Here is a 14,617-nt window from a genome sequence, read left to right as displayed (position 1 = left end):
GGTTGAAGATTTTCGTGAAGACCTCGGTGAGCTGGTCTGCACATTCCTTCAGAACCCTTCCTGTCACGCCATCCGGGCCGGCAGCCTTCCTCGGGTTCACCGCCCTGAGCACCCGCCTCACTTCATGCTCCTGCACAGTGAGGGTGTAGTTGTTGTTGTTAGGGGCTGGTGGGAGAATGGTGACGAACTCTTCTGGTTCTGCCTCGAAGCGAGCAAAGAAGCAGTTCAGCTCCTCTGCCAGTGAGGCGTCGCCGTCAGCCGTCGTGCTGTTGCTGGGCTTGTAGTTGGTGATGTGCTGGATGCCCTGCCACACCCACTGTGGATCGTTGTTGTTAAAGTGGTCCTCTATCTTCCTCTTGTGGGCCGCTTTGGCATCCCTGCTGCCTTTCTTCAGGTTGGCTCTAGCAGCGCTGTACAGGGCTCTGTCGCCAGACCTGAAGGCGGTGTTGCGGTCCTTGAGGAGAGTTTGGACCTCTTTTGTCATCCACGGCTTCTGGTTGGGGTACACCCGGATGAGTTTGTCAACAGTGACGTTGTCAACACAGTTCTGGATGCAAAAGAGTACTGTGGATGTGTACTCCTCCAAGTCATGATTTCCAAAAATGTCCCAGTTTATCCTTTCAAAGCAGTCCTGTAGCTGTGAGGAAGCTCCTTCAGGCCAAGTTTTAACAGTCCTGGTGGTGGGTTGAGCTTTTCTCCTGAGGGGGGTGTATGCTGGTGCTAAGTGAATGGATAGGTGATCCGACTGGCCTAAGTGTGGTAGTGGTGTGGCTCTAAACCCCTTCTTGATATTTGAGTAGGCCTGGTCTAATGTATTTTTTCCCCTGGTTGCACATTTGATGTGTTGTTCAAACTTGGGGAGAACTGATTTTAAGTCTGCATGATTGAAATCACCAGCTATGATATGGGCTGCTTTGGGGTAGGCGTTCTCTTGTTTGTGATAGCCCTAGGCTGCCTCCATAGTGCTATGCTAGCATTAGCATCTGGTGGGATATACACAGCTGTAACTATGACCACAGTAAACTCACGTGGAAGGTAGAAAGACCTGCATCTAACTATCAGGTACTCCAAATCAGCAGAACAGTGTCTGTCTATGATTGTGGTATTTGTGCACCAGTTGTTGTGAACGTAGATACATAACCCCCCTCCTTTGCTCTTTGTTTCTATCCCAGCGAAATGCTGTGCGGCCTGCTAGCTCAATGGCTCCGTCTGGTACACGTGCGTGTAGCCACGTCTCTGTTATAAGCAGAATGCAACTGTCCAGGATGAATTTATTTGCGGCGACCTGTAGTCTTAGTTCGACCATTTTGTTGGTGATGGATCTGGCGTTGGTGAGAATGATGCTGGGTAGCGGTGTTTATGTGGTTGTTGCCTTAGCCTAGCGAGTAGTCCGGACCAGCGACCACGCTTTTGCTTCCTGTGCCTCCTCCGTCTCCGGCGTTTGCTGGGGCCGACAACAATCCACGGAGAGCCCGGTGTCCTGGCTATCTCCTCCGGTATGTTGCGTGAATGCAGAAAAACACACTTAACTGCCTGTTTACACTGTAATCCGATAATCAGAAGATCCTGTCGGCTGAAGGTGAGATTCGCACGACAAAACGTACAAACAAAAACACACAAAAAAAGCACCGAAAGGGAGAGCTTCGAGCCGCTGTGACTGTGTGCGCTGCCATCTTGTCGAGCTGGAGTTAAGGATAGACGCAAAAAGCTGGAGTAAATCAGCAGGACAGGCAGCATCTCTGGAGGGTAGGAATGTGTGATGTTTTGGGTCGAGATCCTTCTTTAGGATGTTCATGGAGTTACGGACTTGGTTGCTAAAATCCCGCTGTACTTCAATGCTGTTAAAGGTCTTACCATTAACTGTATTTTCCTCTTACATTATACCCCCCGAAGGCAATAGCACTTGTACAGATTAAACTCGATCTGCCAGTTCTTTGCCCATTTCTGTAGCTGATCTTTCCCACTGTATGCTTTGACTGGCATCCTTGCAGCCACGACTCCAGCAACCTTGCTGTTTATATTTACGTCCAAGTTATTTATACACATCACAAACATATATTTTAAGGGCATAAGTGATAGGAGTAGAATTAGGCCATTCGGTCCATCAGGTCTACTCTGCCATTCAATCATGGCTGATCTATCTCTCCCTCCTAACCATATTCTCCTGCCTTCTCCCCATAACCTCTGACATACGCACTAATCAAGAATCTATCCATTTCTGCCTTAAAAATATCCATTGACTTGGCCTCTACAGGCGTCTGTGGCAAATAATTCCACAGATTCACCACCCTCTGATTAAAAATTGGGAAATTCCTCTTCAACTCCTTTCTAAAAGAGCGTCCTTTAATTCTGAGGCTATGACCTCTAGCCCTAGACTTTCCCACTAGTGAAAACATCCTCTCCACATCCACTCTATCCATGCCTTTCACTACTCTGTATGTTTCAATGAGGTTCCCCCTCGTTCTTCTAAACTCCAGCAAGTACAGGCCGGTGCTGATAAACTAAACGTTAATCATATGTTAACCCACTCATTCCTCGGATCATTCTTGCAAACCTCCTCTGGATCATTCTTGCAAACCTCCTCCAGAGCCAGCACATCCTTCCTCAGATATGGTGCCCAAAATTGCTCACAATATTCCAAATGCGGCCTGACCAGCGCCTTATAGAGCCTCAGCAGTATATTCCATACTATCAAGCCAGATACAAAATCACTAGCAAGTGAGATGAACAGATATGTCTGAAAGTTTAAAAAATGTAGATATAAAATGATCAACTACAGGTTTAAGGTGAGAGGGGAAAGATTTAATTGGAGGCCGGGGGGGGGGGGGGGGGGGGGCAACTTTATATCACACAGAGGGTGGTGGGTATATGGAACGAGCTGCCAGAGGAGGTCGTTGAGGCAGATGCTGTATCAAGAGACATTTATTTGAAGGGCCTGTCCCGCGAGCACCATTTGCGCATCTTTTACGAGACAGCCTAGGTTGGCGCGTCGTGACGCCTGGTGACACATGCAGCGATACGCGGTGCTTCCCTGTCACCCCAGGATTTAGGAATGTTCAAAATCCTGGGGCGACATTTGGGACTCTCATCATGTCGTGCGCCCTGTCACACGCTGACGTATGCTGTCCTGCAGGTGACGCCCAGTTAGGGTTGGGGTTTTACATTTGGGCTGTAAAATATTCTTCCTTCAATGCATGGATTTTAAACATTAATATGCGTTTCATTGTGTTAAATGAAAAGATGTCAGTGTCGTTCAGTTTTATTTATAGATGTTTTGGTCCGCTTCCAGATCCGATCACCATCTCTTTTCACAGGGATGGATTCAGTGAATGTAGACTGAACTCCCCCCTGCCCTCCTTCTCCACTCCCCCACACACCCTTCTTCTTCCCCCCCCTCTCTTCCTTCCTTCTCCCCTGTATCCACTACCCCCCATCCCCTTCTCCACCCCCCTCCACTTCCCCCGATGCCCACTCATTTGTGGACCCAGCCTGCGACCAGCGATCCCCCGCACAATATCCCACTCACGCTACGGACAATTTATACAAACCTGTGCGCCTTTGGAGTGTGGGAGGAAACCCAACCCCTAGCTTCTGCCTGCTCCTCATGGGAACTAATCTGTTGGCCACGGGCTGTTAGTGGGATCTAGCTATCACAGGCTGGGTCCACTCTTCTCCCCCATATCCACTACCCCCCACATCCTTCTTCTCCCCCTCCCCCCCCCCCCCTACATTCCCCGACGCTCCCCATTTGTGGACCCAGCTTGTGACAGCTAGATCCCACTAATGGTACTGCACAAAGGCCACATCATCCGTTTTAGTAACACTGACTACGGGATAAATGCAGACTTTGGGTGGTATTTAGATTCAGTGGCCGGAGCAGGTGGGTGGCACTGGTACATTGACCACATTGCCTGTACCCAGTTGAAAAGCCCGCTGGTTCTGGGGGTTTGGAGAGACCATTGGAAGAGAGGTCTGCCTCTGGGACAACTCGTGGCCAACAGTTTAGTTCCCATGAGGAGCAGGCAAAACATTGGGGGTTCGAGTCCAACCTCTGGGGCCTCTGTGTCACATTTAGTTCAGAGATACAGTGCCCTTCTGCCCACCAAGTTTGTACCGACCAGCGATCCCCCGCACACTATACCACACACGCTGGGGACAATCTATACCAAGCCTATCAACCTAGAGTTAGGGTTACGGCTAGGGTTAGGGTTTCCTCCAGCACTCCAAAGGCGCACAGGTTTGTATAAATTGTCCCTAGCATGTGTGGGATACTGTGCGGGGGAAATTGCTGGTCACAGGCTGGGTCCACAAATGGGGGGGCGTCGGGGAAAGTGGGGGGGGGGGGGGGGGGGGGGTGGAGAATGGGAGGTAGGGAGAGGGGGGAGAAGAGGATGTGAGGGGAGGGGGTAGTGGATAAGGGAGAGAAGAGTGGAGTAGGTAGAAGGGAGGAAGAGGGGGGAAGAGAAGAAGGGGGAGAGGGGAGGGGAGAAGGGTATGGGGCAGTGGAGAAGGAGAGATGGGGGCAGGAGGGGGGAAGAGGGGAGAGGGGAGTTCAGTAGCTGAATCCATCTCTGGTGATCGGATCTGGAAGCAGCCCAATACATATATAAATAAAACGGAATGACAGACAGTTTCATTTGCACAATTGATTTCATTGTGTTAAATTTAATATATTAATGTTTAAAATCCATGCATTGAAGGAAGAATATTTTACAGCCTCAACCCTAACCGGGCGTCACCCGCATGACGGCATACATCAGAGTGTATGTCGTGCAACTTGACGGTTTTACGTGCTCCGTAAAACTGGCGCTCCGATTCGCCCAAATGTCGCCAAGGCCCTTTAAGAAGCACATGGATAGGAAAGGGTAGAAGGATATGGGTCAAACACAGGCAAATGGGACTAGTGTAGATGGGGCATGTTGGTCCACATGAGCGAGTTGGATTAAAGGGCGTGTTTCTATACTGAATAACATATAATCTGAAATAAAGTCAAGTAATTGCATGATTAACAAAGTCTATGCCAGTTACACATCTGTGTGAAAAATGTTCGAATCACTAAGAGCGGTGAATTTTGAAATCATAAAGGGAAAATGTTCTTTTTGCAGCCGTCTAATAGCCAAACATCTTCACAGAAAGCTATGCAATTGCATTTCAGCAGATTGCAATAAATTTCTGAAGAATAGTCCGCTATTCTTTTTGGAGATGCAGCCTGCCCACTGAATGATTCCAGCTTTTCGTGTCTATATTTGGTTTAAACCAGCATCTGCAGTTCCTTCCTACACTACACGTTTCTGAATTTTGATTTCACCAGGGAAAAATTTGATCAAAAATGGTTTAAAAACAAGAATCTTGGTATCTACCTAAGTCATCGCATGCAAGAGTTGTAAAGTCCATGGGATCATGTGCAAATCTGATTACACTACAATTCCATTCACTATAGCAAATCCAGTGTGAGGGAGCTTTAGAAGGCAAAACAATAAACAGAGAAGCCAAAAGTCAGATTGCAAAAGTTCCATACTAATCCACGTTTAATGCACAGCCAACACCGACCATGATCCATTAGTGGGCATTGGACTAATATACACAAACACTGGATTAGGCGAGAGGTTAATAGTACACAATAGTGGGCCTGAGTGATTCAGATTTGTAATCACACAGGTTATTGAGTATGTGCACTTCAGTCAATGTAGGTTAGTTTGGATAATTTGCAAAAGGCTCATTTACCACTACCCAGAATCATATTTAGTTGCAGTGGCGCAGCGGTAGAATTGCTGCCTTACAGCGTCAGTGACCCGGGTTTGATCTTGACTACGGTTGGTGTCTGTACGGAGTTTGTAGCATAATCAAGGGTGAGTAGCACCCTGGCCACTCCCTCTTCTCCCCTCTCCTATCAGACAAAGGTATAGAAATGTGAAAACGCACATCTCCAGATTCAGGGAACTGAATGAATGAATAAGTTTATTGGCCAAGTGTTCACATACAAGGAAGTTGCCTTGGTGCTCCGCCCACAAGTGACAACAACATATAGTGACAGTTAGGAATGACACATAAAACATTAAACATTAGTAATAAAACATTATTGATTAAACATGTGAATGAAATAAAATACCAGAGTAAAAGGAGGCTACAGATTTTTGGTTATTGAGTAAAGCTACTACTCGTGGAAAAAAGCTGTTTTATGTCTGGCTGTGGCAGCTTTGACAGTCCGGAGTCGCCTTCCAGGAACTGAATCATCCTACCACAACCAGAGAGCAGTGCTGAACAACTATCTACCTCTCAGATGACTCTTGGACTATCCTTGATCGGACTTTACTGGCTTTACCTTGCACTAAATGTTAGTTATTCCCTTCTCATGTATCTGTACACTGTAAATGACTCAATTGTAATCATGTATTGTCTTTCTGCTGACTGGCACGCAACGAAAGCTTTTCACTGTGCCTTGGTACACGTGACAATAAACTAAACTGAAACGTTCTCCCAGTGACTGGGTGGGTTTCCGCCAGGTACTCTAGTTTCCTTTCACACCCCAAAGATGTATAGGTTTGTAGGTTATTGTCCCTGATGTGTAGGATAGTGCTACTGATTATTGTCCCTAGTGTGCAAGATAATGCTACTGATTATTGGTTATTGTCTCTAGTTTGTAAGATAGTGCCTCGGTCACTGACGTTTCGGGTTGGGACCCGTCTTTGTGTCTTTTTTCTGTAAACCAGCATCTGTTGAGTCTGATGAAGGGTCACGAGCCAAAATGTCACCTATGCCCTTTCTCCAGAGATGCTGCCAGATCCGCAGAGTTACCTCAGCATTTTGTATCTTTTTTTGTAAACCTGTACCCTGTGTCTCCTAGAGTATATCCCACAGTCAGGGATCACCCCGTATCCAACAACGGCTTAAGGTCCGATTATGGCCCCCGCCAGGAATCGGGCAATTTTTCAGCACCTAAATGATCCTCGACTATTTAAAAAAGTGCATAAAACTGATACTTTGTGTTTTTCTCATTGTTTTGTGGGATTGACTGGAAAGGTTTTTAAAAAGTCCAAAATTGCTACTTACAGTCAGTCATTTGTATTTGGCAATATTAAATCTGTTTCCAGGCTTGCCGTTGAGTTCATCTAATTCCATTACCCATTTCCACTGATGGGAAAAAATGTAACTAATGCAGTTTGAAAGTTGAGTCTATTTTGTCTCTGAAGAGAAATGCATGACCAAATACAAATGCAAATTTGACAGTATAGATACACCTCGCTAAGCAAAATAGAAATGCTGGGATTTGAATTTAAAATCAGAGAGTGTAGAAACAGGCCCTTCAGCCCAACTTGCCCACACCATACAAACATGCACAATCGACACTAGTCCCACCTGCCTGCCTGCATTTGGCCTATATCCCTCTAAAGGCATGTCCAACTTTCACGACCTCTGACGAGTTTTCCCTTGACTCATACTCACAGCATGGTTGTCACAAGGTCCTAGGTAGATCGTGATGCTAGTCGTAGGTACTCGTGGCATCGTAGGTCGGGGTGTTTTTCTAACCCGATGAAAAATGTCCAAGAGTCAAGGTCATGAAAGTGGGATAGGCCCTTAAACCTATCCTATCCATGAACCCGTCCAATTGTTTCTTAGACATCATATAAAATTAAGGGATTGGACACGCTAGATGCAGGAAACATGTTCCTGATGTTGGGGGACTCCAGAACTGGGGCAGTTTAAGAATAAGGGGTAGGCCATTTAGAACAGTGATGAAGAAAAAGGTTTTCACCCAGAGAGTTGTGAATTGTGGAATTCTCTGCCTCAGAAGGCAGTGGAGGCCAACTCTCAAAAGAGAGTTAGATAGAGCTTTTAGGGCTAGCGGAATCCAAGGATGTGGGGAATCAAATTTCGTTTGAACCTCATGTGAGGTTCAAATGACAAATAAATGGTATTGTATTGTATTGTAAAAGGCAAGAACACGGTACTGACTGCGGATGATCAGCCATGATCACATTGAATGGCGTTGCTGGCTCCAAGGGCTAAATGGCCTACTCCTGCATCTGTTGTCTATGTATCCATGTCATGATAGTACCTGCCTCAACTACCTCCTCCGGCAGCTCGTACCACTCACCCTCTACCCTTTGTGAGAAAGATTTACCCCTCAGATTCCTACAAATCTTTCCTCTTTCACCCTAAGCCTCTGGTCCTCGACTCCTACGGTATGTCCTCTGGTCCTCGACTCACCTACTCTGGGCAAGAGACTGTGCATCTTGCCCGATCTATTCCTTTCATGATTTTGTACACAATTTAAAAATAGTCAGTCCAAACGCTGCATCCGCTGCTCCAAACAATCTTACTGAGAAAAGCTTTCTGAAAAGAAACCACACCTTTAACTAATATGGTTGAAGTTCTGACACTTATTTATTACATAGCTAATGATTTAACGTTTTATGACAACCAGCGTCATGGGCTGCCCAAGGCATTATTGCAGATACAATATCTGACCCTTTCCTCTGATTGTCTTCAGAGCCTCACGATGACTGTTTACAATAATGCCCATAATTACACAGCCTTTAAAACATTTGCCATTAATTTGCAGCACCCAACTGTGATCTCATACATGCACAGTTCAAAAACCTAGCTAATACAATAAATGGCAATTATATGTCATTTCTGGTGAAATGCATGCACAAAACAGAGCACAGCACCTGAATTACAAACGAACCGACAAAGGATTCTCCAATTATCTTTTATGATTAAACATAACATGGTCTTTTATGATGAAACATAATTTGCTCAGATTTTAAAATAACCTCAGAATCCTGAAGCTCAAACATACAGCACCAGCCACACAATGCAAACACCCAACACTGAATTTTGTTCACAGCCCTGCAAGAATTCCAAAAGCTGCTCAGATTACAGTCGTCTTGTCTGATTTCCAATTCACGTTCTAATTTGCACTTGGGGGGGATAAAAAGCGCAACACAATAAACTGAGTATTCTAGAAACATTCACTTTGCAAAATGATTTTGTTACAGTTATATAAAAAGGTTGTAGCAAAACAAGTACAGCTAAACAAGTACGGAGAATCCTCTTTCGTCGTCAGATCATAGGCTACAAATTCTCTAGGCACAGGGTATGCAGTTTTCAAGACTGTTATTCTGCACAATATTTTGAACCGTAAGACAAGAGCAGAATCAGGCCATTCGGCCCATCGAGTCTGCTCTGCCATTAGATCACGGCTGATCTATCTTTCCATCTCAACCCCATATAACCTTCTTCTCATAACTTTTGTAACCGCCATAACTCCATTAGTAAATCAAGAATTTAATGAATAGCGACCATGTTGCTATTTGAGCACAAGTCATAGAGTCATGCAGCCTGGAAACAGGCCTTTCAGGCCAACATGTTCATGCCTGCTATTGAGCACCCAATTACACTAATCCCATTTTCCAGCATGTGGCCCAGTAACTCAAACATTTAACACGTGTTTAGATGAACGCTTGAGTTCCTGCCCGCACTATCTACCAATATTCCAACTATTCTCTGGGTGAAAGAAACAAATTTTCTTTGGAATGCTTTATACATCTTACCTTAAATGTTGTGCCCTCTATTTTGGACACCTCTGCCACAGGGTAAAACAACTTACTAGTTAGATGCAAGGAACTGCAGGTACAGGTTTACAAAAAAGGGACAAAGCACTGGAGCAACTCAGCGGGACAGGCAGCATACCTAGAAAATATGAACGGGTGACGTTTCGGATCGAGACCCTCCTGTCCAACACCACAACCTCTTCTGAAGAAGGGTCCTGACCCGAAACGCCGCTATGCTTTTCAGAAATGCTGGCTGACCTGCCGAGTTACTCCAAGAATCCTTCATACGGGTTGCCCTATTTGTACCTGTCATGATGTTGCACATCTCTCTCGGGGCCACCAAGTCACGTAGAGGCAGCATGCAGATGCAACAATACGTTGGGAAGACAGATTATATGCAAGTCTTGTATCAGCAATGCTGGAGTAACTCCTACATGTCTGAAGAAGCATTCAAATGCCAAACGTCACCTATCTAGAGATGATGCACGATCTGCTGAGTTTCTCCAACATTTATTTTGTCTTTTTTTGTTTTTTAAAGTGGCCTCCGTGTCCACAGAAGTAAGGAACTATATTTATATGGGGCATTGGTGGACATTTGATTAGTAAGGGCGTCATGGGTTACTCATTGAAATTTAGCATATAATGAAAGGTCTGGATAGAGTGGATGGGGAGAGGATGTTTCCACTAGTGGGAAAGACTAGGACCAGAGGTCACAGCCCCAGAAAAAAAGGACGTACCTTTAGAAAGAAAGAAAATGAGGAGGAATTTCTTTAGTCAGAGGATGATGAATCTATGGAATTTATTGCCACAGAAAGTTATGGAGGCCAGGTTATGGGCTCTTTTAAGGTGGAAATTGACCGATTCTTAATTGGTACAGGTGTCAGTAGTTATGGGGAGAAGGCAGGAGAATGGGGTTTAGAGAGAAAGATAGACAGACACAAAACTCAGCGGGTCAGGCAGCATCTCCAGAGAAGGGATTGGCCAATCAAGTCTTCTACACCATTCAGTCATGGCTGATCTATCTTCCTCTCTTAACCCCATTCACCTGCCTTCTCCCCATAACCCATGACACCAGTACTCATCAAATATTTGTCAAACTCCTCCTTAAAAAAAAATCCAATGACTTGGCCACCACAGCCTTGTCTGGCAATGACATGTCTTAAATACTGCAACAAGCTCAAAGGTCGCCCTGCGATCCTATTTTATTCTTATCGCGATTTAAGAGACACCTTACAATGAAAATTAGTCACTCCATGTGTGGATACAGGCAATTAAACATGGCGTTTTAAGTTGGAGATGAAATCACATTGGTTTACTTCTCCACATGTTGGAGAAATGGAAGCAAGCACGTGAAGGAATCAAACGTGAACAATGTGTGTGTGTGCGTGTGTGCGCGTGCATGCACATAGATACACGCACACACACACACAAATACATTCACACACACAATATATATATTTTAAAAATCCAAAATATATAGAGCTTTTTAAATATATATGGATCTTTACAGGACTTTTATTGCACTGTTTACAGAGTACTATGTTTACACATTCTGTTGTGCTGCGGTGAGTAAGAATTTCATTGTTCCGTCTGAGACATATGACAATAAAACACTTGACTTCCAAATTGTGACATATCAAGCTGAGGGGGTTAGATAGATATAGATGTATCCAAACTGAAATGAACAGAGAGTATCTCTGGTTTGCCATTGCCATAGAAACAGGGGCAGCAGGGTGGTAAGCCAGAGACAAGATCAGGCAGGATGTCATGAGAACAGGTGATGCCGCTGTAGAGTTAGTTGCTGCCTCTCAGCGCCAGAGACTTGTGATCAATCCTGACCACGGGTGCTGTCTGTACGTTCTCCCCATGACCTGTATAGGTTTCCTCCAACACTACAAAGGCGTGCAGGTTTGTAGGTTAATTGGCTTCAGGAAAATTGCAACTTGGCCCAAGAGTGTAGGATAGTCCTAGTGTACGGGGTGATCGCTGGTCGGAATGGACTCAGTGGTCTGGTTTGGTGCTGTATTTCTAAATTAAAGGTAATAATGGATAGTCTGAAGGGTCCAGATCCAAAACATCATCTATCCTTTCCCATCCACAGAGATTATGCCCGACTCACTGAATTTCAACAGCACTGTCATTTTGATAAAATTGTTTGAAGGGTGGGAGGAAAAAGACTGTCAATAAGTCTGAAGATGGGTCCAGACCCAGACCATCACCTATCCATGTTCTCCAGAGATGCCGTATAACCTGCTGAGTTACACCAGAACTGTGTCTGAAGGGTCTCGACCCGAAGTCACCCATTCCTTCTCTCCAGAGATGCTGGCTGCCCCGCTGAGTTATTTCAGCTTTTGGTTTTAATAGTTTAAAGGGCAGGAGGATAAAGATTGTCCGTAAGTCAGAGGAAGGGTTGTCCTCTCACCATTCCATCCACAGATGATGCCTGACCAGCTCAGTTTAGTTTACTTTAGAGATACAACGTGGAAACAGGCCCGTCGGCGCACTGGGTCTGCGACGACACCAGCGATCACCCCCATACACAAGCACCATCCTACACACTTGAGGACAATTTACAATTCTTACCAAAGCCAATTAACTTATACATTTGAAGTGTGGGTGAAAACCCGTGCACCGGGAGGTCACTGGGTGAACATACACACTCCGTACAAACAGCAGCCGTCTGAAGAAGGGTCTCAACCCGAAACATCACCTCTACAGGGATGCTGCCTGTCCCGCTTAGTTACACCGAAGATAGACACAAAATGCTGGAGTAAGCCAGCACATGCAGTCTCTCCCTACACAACAGTAGACAAGAACAACTCTGGCGCTGTATGGCAGGCAGCAATTCTATCGCTGTGCCACCCAGCACTTTGTGTTTTGCTGTAGATTCCATCATCTGCTGTCTCTGTAAAGTCACTCCCGGGCAATCGATTCCCTGGTGACAAAGTATCAATGGTGTATCCCCCCCATCGGATACATTGGCGGACAGCGAGTAAAATGTCATCAGGGATACAAGCAAAGATACCAGAGGAGCTCCACTAGTATCTTTGGATACAAGTGCACGAAGGAAACTTTGCTGGAGTGAGTGAGCGGCGATCGAGAAACGGTCTGCACTCACGCACTCTCATTCTGGGAACCTCCACACACACACACAATGGAGAACCCAGTTGCCCAATTGGTGTGAGGGGACACAGTCACCACTCCGGGGCGATGAGATTCACAGAGCGCTCACCCCACACACCGTCCTTTCACAGTGTTTTTTTTAAATTGTGGAAAAGGGCCGGGTGTGAGGGAGGTAAATCCGCCGCATCTTCATAGCCGAGCCGCCCGCCCGCCCGTAGATCCAGAGGACAGGTAACGCAGGGCCCCGGGCAAGAAGGGAGGGACAGGGATCGGATGCAGGTGGCGAGGGGGAGAATCAAATAGGAGGACAGGTAGGGGGCAAACAGGAAGGGAGGGAGGGAGGGAGGGAGGAGAGATGGGGAGGTGAGGGAAAGACGGGGGAGGTGGAATGGAGTGGATGGGAAGGAATAGAGAGGGGGGTGGGGAATATAGAGGGAGGGGACGGGGTAGAGAGGGAGAATCAGGTTCGAGCCCCTGCCCGACCAGCACAAACACAAGGAATATAATTGCCGCAGCAATTAGCGGAACAAAAGCTGCCGACGGTCTCCCACATTCGCTGGGATTTAGTCCCCTTACCCGGCTCGGCTCCAGCGGCAAAACTGTCCAGTTGTGTGAAGAGGCGCGGCAGCTCTGCCTGCCCTCGTTAGCCGATCGGTCGCGCCGCCTCTAACCGGTCCGCCTGGCCCGCGGACGTTGCCTCTAACCGGTCCGCCTGGCCCGCGGACGTTGCCTCTAGCCGGTCCGCCTGGCCCGCGGACGCTGCCTCTAGCCGGTCCGCGGACGTTGCCTCCAGTTGATCCTCCTGGCCCCGCGGACGTTGCCTCTAACCGGTCCGCCTGGCCCTCACAGTCCCTCCCTCTCCCCCCCCCCCCCCCCCGTGAAGATTGTCTCTAGCCGGTCCGCGTCGTTCGTTGCCTCGAGCCGGTCCGCCCCAAGTTTACATCGGTCTCGATAACAACAGCGGGAACGGCCCACCTCCGCCGAGGGGGTATGGGGGACGTCCCCACTCAGCCACGGGCCGGCTCACTCTCTCCAGGGGCTCCCGCTGCCCGCCTTTACCGAGTTCAGAGACGATGCCCATCCATTAAAGGACAACCAACCCGCCTGACGGTGCCGGCGCCGCTGCTTCTTTACCCCCCTCACCCAGCCAGCGGCGCGCGGCCCGGCTGCGGCTCGCGCTTGGCTTGGAACCGTCCCTGGCATTGTGACGTCGCGTGAGCGGCAGCCCGGGCGGCCAGTAGCATCCGCGGGATCCGTACGGTCTGTCCCGCCCACCGCCGCCCTCTAACCAATTCGGGAAGGCGGGCGGTTTCAGAATACTCCCAGGCGTTTGTGACGTAGCGCAGAGAAGAGCGACGGCCCGGACGTCCAATAGGATGCGGGGAACCATTGTTCCGCCCACCCCGTCCACCAGCCAATGGGAGAGGCCCGGGCTATGTGCAGGCATTGTGAGCGGCGGCCCAGGCGGCCTATAGACAGCGGGTTCCATGTCCCGCCCACTCCGTCCACCAGCCAATGGGGGCGGAGAGGCCTGGGCATTGTGAGCGGCGGCCCAGGCGGCCTATAGACAGCGGGACCCATGTCCCGCCCACCCCGTCCTCCACCCAATGAGGGCGATGGGATTCGATGGAAGGCGGGCTATCCCCTAATAGTAGCCTGTCCAATCTCTTAATAATTGATATAGTTCTATATCAACTATATATGAATCAAGGGATATGGGGAGAAAGCAGGAACGGGGTACTGATTCTGGATGATCAGCAATGATATATATATATGTATATGGATAATATATGGATATTCTTCTTGCGTATGGCGTGCAGATTCAGATTCAGATTCAGATTCAATTTTAATTGTCATTGTCAGTGTACAGTACAGAGACAACGAAATGCATTTAGCATCTTCCTTGAAGAGCGACATAGCAAACGATTTGAATTAAA

The 14,617-nt window shown here is 47.4% G+C and overlaps 1 protein-coding gene across 2 annotated transcripts in view; it reads right to left on the bottom strand.

Annotated features, from left to right (window-relative positions):
- Window positions 1-13,873, bottom strand: part of wasf1 (WASP family member 1) — a 70,280-nt gene extending 56,407 nt beyond the window's left edge. For both annotated transcript variants that reach the window (XM_055634952.1, XM_055634953.1), the window contains exon 1: window positions 13,257-13,873. The gene's annotated coding sequence lies outside the window, so the exon portion shown is untranslated. The remainder of the gene's footprint in view (window positions 1-13,256) is intronic.
- Window positions 13,874-14,617: the final 744 nt, after the last annotated feature.

The sequence above is a fragment of the Leucoraja erinacea genome, chromosome 5, assembly GCF_028641065.1.
Source record: "Leucoraja erinacea ecotype New England chromosome 5, Leri_hhj_1, whole genome shotgun sequence".
Classification (NCBI taxonomy): domain Eukaryota; kingdom Metazoa; phylum Chordata; class Chondrichthyes; order Rajiformes; family Rajidae; genus Leucoraja; species Leucoraja erinaceus.
The sequence above is the reverse complement of the archived record's forward strand: the minus strand, read 5'-3'. Positions and strand labels throughout refer to the sequence as shown.